Here is a 15,052-nt window from a genome sequence, read left to right on the forward strand (position 1 = left end):
AAGTGAGGCCAGTCTTCAGTCATTTGGGGGGTGTCAAGATGACCCCCATTTGCCAATACAGAGGTTTGTCATATCCATTTTGTGTTAGTGCCAATGCCAGGATCTCCATCTTCTGATTTACTGGCTTCGTGGAAGGAGCTGTGGCAACTGGCTGGCGTGACATAATAGAGTCGCACATGTTACAATTCTGTGGCCTAGGACACAGCACTGGGTCACAAATGCATGCGGGACTACTTATTCCAAATGCCTCCTGTTGCATTACCATATCCGTGCATTGGCGCTGCTTCCAAATAAGCAGCAGAGATGTTAACTCCAACCACATCTGAATCAGGCCTATAGTTCGGTGCCCATGGAAGTGAAAACTTGTGTCCCATCATTCTTATTCACCATACTCATCACAGCTAGATCATATTGTGCTCCATAACTTTTAACCATTCATAAAGAGCACACATGTTAAAGCTCTATTTTCCAAGAAATGTCTCAAATGTAACACCGCAAATTTCATAAAAGTTCCAAGACAAAATTCAAGCTATTTCCAACTTTAATTGGCTTCTATCTGTGTCATTTATTAGGCTGCGCGAGAGGCGTGTGATATGCACAAACAATGAGTCCAATTGGCCTCTGTTCATTTTGCTGATTATGAAAACAAAGCAGAATGCTTGGCAAAACTGCAGTATTGTTCAAGACATGGAATTATTCTTGCAGAATAATGTAATATTCTTAGAAGCAGCATTTAGGACAGTGGCCAATAACTTGCATAGATGCATAACTTCTACCTTGAATGGATATTATCATGTCACTGTTAAACTGAATGTCTCCTCCAGCATTCTTCTGACTGCAATGATAAACTCATCTGTCCTCTTAAATGATTAGAGGTCTGTATGGGTCTCATCAACTGGGATGGCTGTGAGTATATTCATTCAGAAACTGATAGCTGAAAAGTTAGAATTTTCCGTTTAATTTTACCACAGATGTTATATTTGACATGACAATATATAGTGGGTATTCAATCCCTGGGCACGGCTGTCGATCAGTCCCGACAGCCGTGACCCTGGCACGTTTTAGTTTTGCTCAATAGCATATCGCCTGGCGGATTCAATGTCCCAGCTGCTGATTGGTGAAAAGAGTGCATGTCCACGTAAACGGCCATAGATTGATGAGATTCGGCCTTGATCGTGACAATTCAAGGCCGTAATAGACAAAGCGGGCCCGACAGCTTTCAAAGTGGGGCCCATTCTGTCGATCTGCCTCTTCAATGCTGTAGGCGCCTGCCACTATTTCCCCCATCGGAAATAGCAGCGGGGATTGAATACCCCCATAATCTTCCACGTCACCTCACTCAGGTATGGGAAAAGCACATAATGAGCCTTGCTTAAAAATTAGCAAAATTTCATCTTTGGTTAGCAGGGCCAGCTTTACCATTAGGTAGCTTTAGGAAGCTGCCTAGGGCGTTAGGATCTTGGGGGGCAACCGCGAGCCTGCCTGTCACCAAATGAAGAATGTCTGTGAGAAAGACATCCTTGTTGTACTTAATGCAAGTGATGCCAACTCCTCACTTTCACTTGAAGAGCTAGAACGTGGGTATTGATGGCAGTGTGAGGTTGGGGAGGGGGGAATAGGTTTATGTTTTGCCTAGGGTGCCAAAAAGCCTTTCACTGGCCCTGCTGTTTATACATTAGCTGCAGATGTTATTCTTAATCTAGGGTCTTGCCTGGTCCCAAATTCATATGTTCCTCCTTGAATGACTTCCATAGCGCAAATAAACCCATTAATTCTACCAGTAATTAAAAATGACCATGGATAAATTTTTTTGGATACATGTGCTGCAATATACCTCGTTATCCACCCACAGATGATTGGCATGTATGTGTGTATTGTAACGAGGCTTTACCTGTTAATGGACTTTTGCCACCTAATATAAGGCTTGTACAGCTGTGCACTAATAATGACTAAATGTGCAGATGCAAATAATCTAGCTGCAGAGATGTGAGCGAATATATTTGTGCACACAATTTAGGAATACAGTAATTATGGATGATTATGCATCAATGATTTATACCTTTTTCTCTCTCAGGGGGAGATTTATCCAAGCTTGGAGTGATAAAGTGGAGTGAGATAAAGCACCAATCAATCCACTTGTGTCATTTTTCAAACATATAGTACTGTAGCTTGTAACATGGCAATTAGGAGCTGGTTGGTTGACACTTGATCCCTCTTACCTTTATCTTTCTCCGAGCTCTGATAAATCCAAATATTATTTTTACCTATATCAATATATGTTATTGTAGTGCATTTTAACACTATATCTAACCTACTGTACTGTATTTGCTGATGTCCTGTCTCAATTTTGATTTTCTTGCTTAGAATTGTTGTTGGAATTTTCGGTACTTGTTTCCTAGCACGGCGCCCACGATTTCCATCTTATGGTATCTTATACAATTTAAAATTGTATACCATTGTAAATGGCATACAATGGCATACAATAAGATGAGATGATATACGATTTACTTTACATGTATTACGCGTTCCCTCGCGGGGCTCGCTGCGCTCGCCACACTATATAGAATCAACTCCATGCCGACATGGATAGTGGGGTATGAAAAGGTCGGAGGACGCGTACCGCCGCCCCTCGTGGGCTCGCTGCGCTCGCCACGCTTCGGGTTGTATAAGATCGGGTCCCATCGCATCGCATCTCATCTCATTGCATACCATATTAAGCCTTATGGTATGCAATGCGATGGGCGCCGTGATAATACACAAGTACCGAATTTTCTGCCAGATGGCAGCGGCACCATTATGTGAATAAGTCAGACTAAATTTCTTCAAATTATAAAATCATTATACCGTTTTAAATATTAACATGCCCATTGATTCCATGTCAATCAGATGCATTCAAAATATTACTTATAAACATCATAAATATATATATATGATGTTTAAAAGTAATAATAGTTAAAAGTGATATATATATATATATAGATATATATTTATATAAAACATCAGCCAGAAAATTCCAAAAGGTTTTTACGGCATATATAGTGCTAAAAAGACTAACAATAATCATAAAGTGCAAAAATAGTGCAATAAAGTAAATATCGGAAGGAGTCTGTATACAAAAAGCCTAAATACTTAACAGGTCATCAGAATAGCATGGAAATAATAACAGTTCTCCTCCGTAATGGTCATGGCACAACAGCTGTTTCGGTGCTAACATCACCTTAATCATGAGCTTATGATTAAGGTGCTGTTAGCACCGGGACAGCTGTCGTGCCATGACCATTACAGAGGAGGATTCTGATGAACCTGTTAAGTATTTTGGCTTTTTGTATACAGACGCCTAACGATATTTACTGTATTGCACTATTTTTGCACTATATATATTATATATATATATATATACTGTATATGTGATATTAGGCTCAAACACAAAAACTAAAGAACGGTAAACGAGAGATCATACTTCCACTTCTACCTGATTATAGTCTGCCGCATAAAAACTAGGCCAAATACCTAATCCTTTTTTTTTTTATCTGGAGGAGAAATATGCCTTTTTGCTAATGACATGAAGATCAGGGCTGTCATCCCAAGGGTTACCAAAGTGATTTAATGTACTAGCTGATTCTACTCACATTACATTAGACATATTTTCAAGAACAATTTTCAACTCTTTCTGCTTTTGACAGTGAATTTTTGCCTGTTTTGCCAGGAGAATTTGGTAATTGTGTTTCTAGTCCTACCCTGGCCATAGCTCAAAGCAGAATCAATTAACCATCATTGTCCCAGCATTACTATTCCCAAAAAATGGAAATTTGCAAATAGAATACTGAATGGCATTCTATGCATTAGTAAAATAAAATTGGCACTCAGAAACTATTACTGGAATTTCACAGCCCGTGACACGGCATATTCCATCTCAAAGCTGTATTCATGCTATATGCTGCCTCATTCATTTTATTCTATAACTACCATACTGTTTATTTGTTTTTAGTCTTTATAGATTTCTATTATCAGTTCACTGCGAATCCAACATGTTTCTTTCCTAAAACTGTAATTGTATATTTACCTATACCAACCAAATTTCTTTCTATTGTATAAGTATATTGCTTGCAGATAAGATGCCACTTTACTATAGATTATTTATTTATTAACAGTTTCTTATATAGCGCATACATATGCTGCAGCGCTTTACAGAGAATATTTGAACATTCACATCAGTCCCTGCCCCAGTTGAGCTTACAATCTATATTACACACACACACACAGACATTCTAGGGTTAATTTTGTTGGGAGCCAAATAGCCTACCAGTATATTTTTGGATTGTGGGAGGAAACCGGAGTACCTGGAGGAAACCCATGCAAGTAGGGGGAGAATATACAAACTCTGCACAGTTAGAGCCATGGTGGGTATCAAACCCATGACCTCAGCGCTGTGAGGCAGTAATGCTAACCATTACACCACCCGTAGATGCTTAGGGGTGTAGCCTGTCTCTAAACAGGATGTGGTTAGCCAAGATAGAGGTTTGGCTAACCATTGGATGCATGGTCTGGGCCCTTTTATAAATATATACCATACATGGTAATTTACCAGATGAATGCACTGTAGAAAATGCAGTCTTGTTCCACATAATGTAACATATATATAACTTGTTATATATAACTTGTTATTCACATGGCACTTGATCCCCAGAGGAGGGGGTGTGCCCTCAGGCAGTGGGGCCCCTCGAGGGTTTCCCCTATACTCCTGTGGACCAGTCCAGCCCTGGATTGGTTATTTTGTTTCTACCATTTTCACATATATAAAACATAAAGAACAAGGTAATGAAAGCACAAACATGCAATTATAATACAAATGTGATGTTAATATAAGTGTATCACCTGTATACAAAATCTGTACAAATGGTGAGTTATGATGTCATCATTTCAGTTTTTAGTAGGAAATGATGTATTATAAGAAATAACGCACTCCTTTTAATTTACAATATATGAAGCTATGCATTAACAACCCTATGATTAACTTTAATTCTACCAAACTTTTTTGAGGAAGCGAATGGGTACAAGGTGTTGGTGGCTGGGGAATGCTGGACTTATGAATCCTCTGCAATGAGGAGTGGTCACAACTCGGAGGTGGGTGTAGACACAATCCCGGGGGCTCTGTTTTTAGCCTAAATATACATTTTTTGCCCCATGCAGAGTGGTTGCACCTGCCTGCTGCAGAGTAGACAACTCCGATCCTCTTCCAAATGTGCTGATCTCAGGAGAGCAGAACTTTTCCATCAAAAGTGGAAAGCATGGGATCTATGCTGTATTTTACCTGTGCCACTAGCATTTGACATAAGAAAGAAAGCCTCATTGTTTGAACAGTGTTATTCAATAGTAGTACTAGCAGATATAAAGAGCATGATATTCACCTAAAGCCTGTATTATTAGTTTTGTATTTATTTCAAGTTACTAAGCATGTGCTGTTCAAAGGCTGCTACATTTGACGAGAACCATGTTTGGTTCTATTTAAAATCACTCATATGTTAGGAGAAGGTACAAGTGCATGCTAAGCATGTACCATTAGGTTATGCTGTGAACCTTTTTGGCTGCATGTTGTCTCAGGCTTACATGACCTCCTCCACCAAAACTTTTGGACAAGGGCAATCTGTAGTTCGACCTCTTTAGATGTAGAAAGCCTATACTGTGCAGCTTGTTGACATAGTTGTAACTTGAGGTTAAGGTAATACTTGATAGACATAACTTTTTCTCACTTGCTTATAAAAGAGGTATTATGCATAGCAAGAACACAATAATAATCAGTGATATGCTGGGTGAAAGACCATGGCTGTAAGGGGTCCCAGACCTTCACTCGTTCAGTTTATGTGGTGTAAGCATAAAAAGGTGGTTGTGCATATTAAACATCTGAGATCAGGGGTCTGTTGTTTTTGTAACAATCTAAACTTTAAGAGTTCTAGAGAGGATATTAAATAATTCCCAGTGCTATAAATGTGCAGACGAATGAGCACATACAGCCTGCCCCAGAGTCAGCATAGCTAAACAAAGTGAATATGAAACAGCACTCCTGACCTGCAAAAAAACCCACAATGAACTTTGCCCTCTTTTAGCTTTAACCCACAACTTTTGGGTCATATCCAGCTTCATTGAAATCTGTTGTGTGTGTATATATGTGTGTGTGTGTGTGTGTGTGTGTGTGTGTATGTATATATATATACACATACTGTATATATATCATAGTTACCTACCCTCCTGCATTCTGCAGGAAACTCCCTGTAATAACAGCAATCTCCCTATCTCCCTCATTAGTCTAGAAATCTCCCTCATTTCACCTAACCCACATTACACTGCTACATTTTTGGGGGAAAAGAGGAATGAGAGATACATTTACATCATCAGCACCATTTCCCAGCACTTTAGCAAGTATAGTAACTCTTACTAACTGCTTTGGGGCTCATCTACATTTGGATATAAGTAATTTTAAAAGATTCCTCTCAGATGTAGCAGTACACACCCACACGTCTAGGTGCCACGTTCACAATCTCTTTTCTCAATCTTTCCATATATGGAACTAAACATGACACTGAAACAAGTTTTCTAAAGTATGATATATATACTGTTAAATGGACACAGAGCATGACTGGGCATTCAGCTTCTTCCATTGCACTCCTCCCAGTCCTGTCCTGACCAGTTTGGTTTTGTTATACGTACTTGCCAACTGTTCAGCGTCCTCTTCTCAGGATATTCTATCCTGTTGCTGTGGTAGGTGTCTGGAGTGTAAGCCCCAACTCCCACTGTGCATGATGTGCCTGTACATGCAAACATGATGTCATCATTTTAACACCCTTCAGTTTTATATACTAGATAGTTCAAGGATTTTTACAGCTATGGTTTTTCTATGTCTTTAAAAACAAAAGGTGTGAAATAATAACATTACCCCTAAGTACTTATACTAAAAATATGTTGTCTTTGAGGTTGCTGGCAATCATATTGCAAGACCATTACTTTAAGGGCTAAGTACAGTAGGTTGGAAGCAGACATTCAAAAGGGATCCCAGTGTCCCAATAGATGACACACGATAAGCACTGCTAAGGTAATCTCTAAACATTTCCCAGGGTTCCTCTGCATTACCCATGCCTCTGTAGTGGGACATTATTCTGCTGGTTGTATTTAATATGATTTCAAATGATTTTTTAAGTCCATAAAGTTTGCATTGTTTATTTAAAAAAACGTGGTTTGATTTAGTTTTTATAGCAATTGTATTTTGTATTATTTTGGGCTGGATAAAATTACTATAATACTACATTGACACTGTTAGTTTGGAAAATCCGTTCATACCCTGTTCACATTGTCATACAAATGACTGGGTCAAGCATTTCTACCTGGTAATTTGCCTTTCAACGTGGGACCTTTTCTAGTGGGGTAGGGTCAACAAAGGTTGACATTCTTGGGTCTTCAACCTTCCTTTATGTCTACCCTGGGAGACCCTTTCACACTAGAAACGTGTTGAAAGGCAAATTACCGGGTAGAAATATTTGACTCTGTAATTTGCATGGAAATGTGAATGGGGTTTAAGTCTATTAATATAAACCACATAAGCCACAATGTGCTAGCTTTACCCTTAGCTATACTTTGTTATCTCATCATAAATATGAATAAGGGTTAATCAAAGAAATCCTAGTTGTAAGGGTAAAGGTGTAATGTGAGAAGGAGAAAAGAGGAAAGCGCAATGTACTTGGACAGTGATAAAGTAGAGAGCAAAAAATCAGCTCCTGTCATTTGCAGACCAAGTATGTAACATGGCAGTTAGGGGCTGATTACCTGGTACCTATTACTATCCACTGTATCACTCTCCAAAACCTAGTACATCTCCCCTGTCCCTATCCACACTGTATCACTCTCTAAGACTTAGTACATCTCCCCTCAAGGAATGGAATGGGATCATTTGGTCTACAGCAAGTTGGTCGACAATCATTAGGTCGACACCATTAGGTCGATATTGTGATAGGTTGACATGGTTCTAGGTCGATATGGGTGAATGTTGACATAGGTTTAGGTTGACAGGTCATTAAGTCGACATGGTCTAGGTCGACAGTAAAAAGGTCGACATGGTTTTTTAAAACTTTTTAACCGAATGTCGACACGGTCGACATGGACAATGGTTAATGTGCACCGCGTCCCCTCGCATGGCTCATTGCGCTTGCCATGTATCGGGCACGGTGCCTCACTACTCTCGGCACTCTATTTTATTCTCCCACCAAGCCCTAGTGGATGGTAGGGAATGAAATACCGCCTGTCGGCACATGTCGGGTCAAAAAACCTGTCAAAAACCCCATATTGACCTATTGACTGTCCACATATACCGTCTCTACCTAATGCTTGTGTCGACCTAATGACCTGTCGACCTAAACCCATGTTGACCTAGAATCATGTCGACTTTGACCCATGTCGACCTAGAACCATGTAGAGCTATCCCCATGTCGACCTAATGGTGTCGACCTAACGAATGTCGACCAACTTGCTGTAGACCAAAAGACCGTATCCCCAAGGAATACATCCCCCAACAGTACAGAGCAGGGATTTAAGAGTCCTGCAAATTGGTGTAGAAATAATGTGTTGTAATGTCAAATTGCAAAAGTGACAATATTTAATACGCAACATCAGGTTGGTATTGCTGTTTAAATTATTGCCACTTTCATTGCCACGTTATTTCCAATTTAAATCTGAATCCCAAATCGACAGATTTGTTTATGTTCTTGTAATGCTATTAAAATTGCATGAAATATGCAGATCAAATTCCATGCCAATATACAGATATTCGATATAGCTTTAATGCAAGCAAATTAAATTTTTACATGCTTCTGGAACACAAAAGGTTAATATAAATGCATGTTAAAAATTGTATCCATTTATATAAGGAAGCATTTACTCTTTTGGGAGCTGTAAAGTATATACACAAAAGAGCTATGGTAATAAGAACATTTTACTATCAAGCAATCAATGCTGGGAGTCAGAATTTTTAATTGGCTTGTTTAATAAAATACAATAAACTTATTTTAGTCATCAGTGTGCTACAGTTATGCAAATGCAACAATTACAGCTGCATAATTTATGAACATCAATAGAAAAACCGTGAATATGTGGAAAAATTATACCAAGCATTTAAGTGAGATTTTATTATATGCAGAAAACGATTTCCTCCGAATAATGCAGTATTGACTTGTGCTTCATATATTCTTACTTATTTCTATAATAAGACAATACAACAGCTGCCTTTTAGAATAAACTAGGAGTAAATATACATCTTCATTCAAAAAACCAACAAAATTAACTAATTTTTCATTTCACGGAATTGACTAAGAAATTTAATTCTGTGCCCAGATGAAGTCACACAATGTAACCAATCATTATCTGTATGATGTCTTCTGAATAGGGTAAGAATAGGGTAAAGTTAGTAGTCACCACTATTTGGATGCATAGTGTATATTTTATGCTATTAGTGAATCTGTGCTGAAGAAACAATAGGATTCCCAATGCACTGTACTAACAGTTATACTTTTGCCACAAATCAGTCATAGTCAGGCGACAACAGTCTTACAGCACATGGAAGATTTTAAATTGGGTACACTGTAGGCAATTTTACTAATCGATATGCATGATAGTGGTAAGGAGTTCCCGCCGGACGTTATCAACCCCGACTGCCGTCTGTATATGCAGTAAAATCCTGACTGTATAATAATTTACCAAAAATACACTGCCCTAATTCATTACATGAAGGCTGGTGGAGATTCATATAAACCATCACTTATTATCTAATTCCAAATATTTTTTTAATTTTATATAATATCACAACCAGTTATTCCTAATATAAATCTTAAAACTATAGAATATCAGATATCCACATATCAACATGTATGAATACATAAAAAATCACATCCTATTTTCTAGGTCTATACAAGAGAGGTGGATCATGACTAATAATATCATTAGTGTCCTTAGAGACCCTCAACAGATATTTTTAGGGTCTCAGTTTTTGTATAAATTCATACATTTCTCTGTAAGAAAATATCCTGTGTATTGGGAATAATAAAAATTCCAATAGCGGTATTGACGTTGTTAGCACATTACAGTACCAGTCTAAGGAGATAAGGAGGAGATAGCAGTGCCACTTGAGGAGCTCCCTATGCTGCATGCAGGGAAGTGTTTAGCTGGCAGGTAAAGCAGACTTTTAATCCGCCCTCTCCTATTTAATGAATCATCATTTTGTGGATTTCCCAGTTTCCGCTACAGTAGGAGCCACTCTTCCCCTTGCTGCCAGTGCTCCAGATTTCAGTAGCTGGTGTGCGCTGGCGGAGGGTAGATGTGTGAGCATCTCACACTCTTGCGCATCCATTGCCGAGAATGGGGCACGTGAGGGGACAGCACACACTCGCGGGTGGCAGGCGGCAGGCGGCGTGATGGGAGCCACTCAGATGAGAGCGGCCCCATCTGTACTTCAGTAAAATGCCAAAGGAGTTCCAGGCAGTTTAAGGGAGAATCATTTATGGTATCATTCATAAACTTCATGTAATGTGTACCCAGGTTGATTCACACATGCGCACTGTAATAGGCGCTGGACATTTACACATTACACATCTAATCCTACTTCAGAACCTTCCATCTGAATTTAGTTTTTGTACTCATCCTGTGGAAATGTTTAGTTTTCGTATCTTGGTAAATTGAAACTGCAGTCTCCGCATTGCCACTGTGCTCGGATTCAGCTATAAGTACAGGAGATCATGCAAGGCCTGGTCATTTTTATTAATTTAGTGACGATGATGACAGTAGGTTTTTTTTCTCTTGTCAGTGTGTTGTCAAAAAATACACATGATAATGTAGCAATGGCAAGAAATGTATTGCCTTTACATTTGAACACCTAAATAAGTAATGACAAGTGTTGATCAATGGGTTTGAATTTATTACAGTTTTGAATTAAATAAAAGGGAGGGGGAAGATAAAAGTATGCAATGAAAATTAGCTAGCACAAAGCTTTGGGACTGCAGTAGATTGTGACTCAGTATAGAGGGTACTAAGGAGGATATTGCTTAAAAAATGACAGCAGACCACTAAAGGCCCATACACACTGGGTGACTTTGAGCTGAAAGCCGCTCAAAACAGCAAGTTGTTTGGCCAGTGTGTATTACCCGGCGACGAGCGCTCCTACGCGCTCCCGCATCATCACCAGGAAAGCCGCTCATCTGCTGGTATGCACTGAGCAGCTTTCCCCCCAGCAGGGCTGCCGTCAGAAATTGCGGGGCCCGGGACTGACAAAATCCCACCCCCTCCCTTCTCCTACCAGCCCCCCCCCCCCCCCCCCCCCGCCGTCCGCCCGCCTTGTATTGAAAGCATACCTGTGACCTGCGGCATTCCGGCTCTTCCTCCCTGGCATGCTGGGCACCAGCGCGGCTTACAGTGCGGCCGCCCAGCATTCCTGCTGCCCACTGCACTGCCTTGCTGTGTATGTTCCCGGGCAGCGGGCAGCAGGAGGATCGGGCCGGGCGGGGCTTGGGGGACTGCTGTGTATCTTCAGCGGGCTGCGAAGGACCCACGGCCTGCTGCTGTGAAATGGGGAATGGTGACCCATGGGTGAGGGGCAGGTGAATGGGTGTGCTGGCAGGCTGCTGCCCAGGCCCTAGCCTCTGTCAGAGTGGCGGGGCCCGGGACATTTGTGACCATAGCACCCCCCTGTCGGCGGCCCTGCCCCTCAGCAATGACAGCGGTCATCGCTGTCCATACATGCTGGGCAAAATTGCCCAGTGTGTATGGACCTTTAGCCTCACAGCTAACAATCTATATATACAGTATGGCAATATGATTTTATAATACTATGAAATTACAGCCTCTACATGTTATTTTCTTCTGGAGCTAGGCTAAAATCTTAATTGTATACAATGATGATTCTTCCATTCATTTGAGTGAGAGGATTATAATCTTTGTGTTCCTTGAAATACTCCCCAAACTTTTCCATATTAAATGTAGTGCCTGTATCTGGGTGCTTGGCACATTATAAATTACAAGATGCTTGTTTATTAAAAAAAAATGTTATATGAGCAAAAGTGGTAAGGTTCTAATTGAAATGAGAAATTTCCTCATACAGGGAAATGTTTTCTTAACAGATTGCTGCAGAAAGCTGCCTCAAGCTTTTTTGATTAAATTAATGATGGAAGTGATAAGCTCCATTAGCCTTTCTGTTTCCGGAGGGAACGTTTCTGTAGTGTTCCACCCTTTCTACATCCCCTGGAAACCTCGGGTTCTAAGATAGAATTCTTAATTGAGGCCAGAGCAGGGCACAAGGACGATATGGTTTATTAGTATGCAAATGAAGAAAAGGCTTGTAGCAGGATGCACTGTAGTAATGGTACTGGAATCTATAGCTGGTATCCCTAATGTTGGTTAAAAAAAAGGTTGCTGCCTTAAGTAAGGTCTTGCACCTCATCTTTTGTTGCTTTATGTGTGCTACCTGGGTTTAGGCATATGAAATGTTAGTTGTCAGAGCTTAGAGCTATATAACCAAGACCGTGAAATGAGGAATGTTGAGATGTGCACAGAGCGTGCCAGGAGCCATTTGCATTCTATGGGTAAACATAACTTTATATTGAATTAGTCCAAAAATCATTTAAACTAAGCATATTAAAAGCCAAGTTCAAATGACAATAGCAATTATGCTTTAATATTGTGTGAATGCAGTGTCAGTATAAATAAGCAGTATGTATTTACTCTGTCACTAATAGATACATGTATTATTATTACTTAGTGTTAATGGATTTGATATTTAGTTTCAATTTATGTTTTCCTACTTAAATGTTAGTGTTTTCAGATTGCTGCTGTGATCAGAAATATGTGTATTATAACAAATTAAATTCTTGCCTTGCTGAGGTAAAAAAATTATTTGCTATAAATTTTTTCCTCACGATTTTTTAAAAGCATTAAATAAAACTGGGCCATGAGCATAAACTGAAACATTTATCAAAACAAGTGTACAGATAACAACAATGCTCCCATAGCAACCAATCTGCTTTAATTTTATACGATCAACTGCACAAATGGCAGTGATTTGATTGGTCGTTGTGGGTTATGGTACATTCTCTCTGTGCATCAGTGGTAATAAATGATCCATCAGTGTGTACTGTATATATAATATTACAATTTTGCAGGGTTGGCACTGTGTAATTTCACAGCATTCTAATAAGTGGGGTGGGCAACAGGCGGCCCGCGGGCCGGATGCGGCCCGCGAGACGCTTATGTGTGGCCCGCCGCACAGACCTTTATTACTAGGACAAGTGGCCCGCCTAGCATAAGCCGCTTGTCATTTTACCAGAAGATTTTGCGCCGCGCACGGCATTACTGGGAGTGTGGGAGGGCACGCGGTGACGCGGCAGCCGCCTCCACGCCATTGGTTGGTGCGGCTGCCGCGTCACCGCGTCCCCTCCCACAGCCCAGCAATGATGTGCAGGGTGGGAGCTCTCGGGTTTTGGTGGGCACAAGCAGCTACCGTGCAGATACGCAGCTAGTTCTCTCTCCAGGCTTCCCCCTCTCTCAGGCATCGGAAAATATAACAGTAATTAAAAGTACGGACCAATTATTTTATGTGCATTGTGTGCATATGAAATTATATATATATATATATATATATATATACACACACACACACACACACACATACATGTGTAACTGTGTGTGTGTGTGTGTATATATGTGTATATATATATATATATATACACACACACACACATGTAACACTATGTGTGTGTGGGAATATGTGTATATATGCGTCCCCCCAGTCCCTGCGTCCCCTCCAGTCTGTCCCTGCATCCTTCCTGGTCCCTGTCCCTGCGTCCTCCCCGGTCCAACCTCCCCCAGCCCCTGTTCCTGTGTCCCTCTGGCCCCCGAATCCCCCCAGTCCCTGCATCCTCCCTGGTCCCCCTCCCTGTCTTGTCTTCAACCCCGATGCCCATATGCTGTATAACATGTTTTAAAATCCTTCATTCACTAATGTGTTTGGTCCGGCACTCACTTCCACAGTGTAGTAGTGCTGCGGCACCTTCCCCAGGATTCAAGGTCCAATATGTAGCGTGAGAATAAGGGCGGCACTCTCCAGACTTCTTTGATGCAAATTAAAAAGCCATTATTGTCCGACGGCGTTTCGGGCTGACACCCGTTTTCAAGGACATACAACATCGTATGTCCTTGAAAACAGGTGTCAGCCCGAAACGCCGTTGGACAATAAAGGCTTTTTAATTTGCATCAAAGAAGTCTGGAGAGTGCCGCCCTTATTCTCATGATAGATAGATAGATAGATAGATAGATAGATAGATAGATACACAAGATATTTTGTGTGCGGCCCTCGAATATTTACCAGAAGTGTTAAGCGGCCCCCCAGCCAAAATAGTTGCCCACCCCTGGGTTATATGATACTTGTAGCAAAATCCAAGCTTACGAAATTAATTGATTGAAACATGTGACGCAGACATATCTGAACAACATCTGAAGTGGGTTTCCTTGCAAAACCCGATGACCATTAACTACCCAGAAATAGCCTATCTTGACTCATATTACTCCTATTGAAACTACCTTATTAGACATTTTGAATGTCAACAATAGAATGTTGTGAACGTTGGCAAGATAAAGTCAATAACTGATATAAGGATGATTTTGGGATGAGTGTTAAGATGCAGTAAGGGTTAAGTTTAGGGTCAGCAATACTCACCACCGCTAAGGGCATCTGCACAGTCAACATGACAGTCATTTTTTGAATGTCCACATTCTGAATCTGTGGTATGGCTAGCTTAGTAATTTTGATACCATCTATATTCAGCATGTAAACTCTGTCACTTTGCTCCATTGCTGCACTTTTATCTTCACAGCCATTTTATTACATCCTTGTGAAATGACTCAATAAAACAAATGTCTTCTTGGGGAGATAAGCTATTCATTGAATGTAATGAGAGACTACAGGGCACATTGTTATAACCCCATTATTTGTTTTTCCATCATCTTTATGTTTGGTAATCGTTTATTA

The 15,052-nt window shown here is 40.4% G+C and overlaps 1 protein-coding gene across 3 annotated transcripts in view; it reads left to right on the forward strand.

The window, feature by feature from the left end:
* The window catches only part of UNC5C (unc-5 netrin receptor C), a 326,346-nt gene that overhangs the window by 117,643 nt on the left and 193,651 nt on the right, over positions 1–15,052 (forward strand). The gene's annotated exons all lie outside the window — the stretch shown is intronic.

This window comes from Crinia signifera, chromosome 1 (assembly GCF_055691185.1).
Source record: "Crinia signifera chromosome 1, ASM5569118v1, whole genome shotgun sequence".
NCBI lineage: Eukaryota > Metazoa > Chordata > Amphibia > Anura > Myobatrachidae > Crinia > Crinia signifera.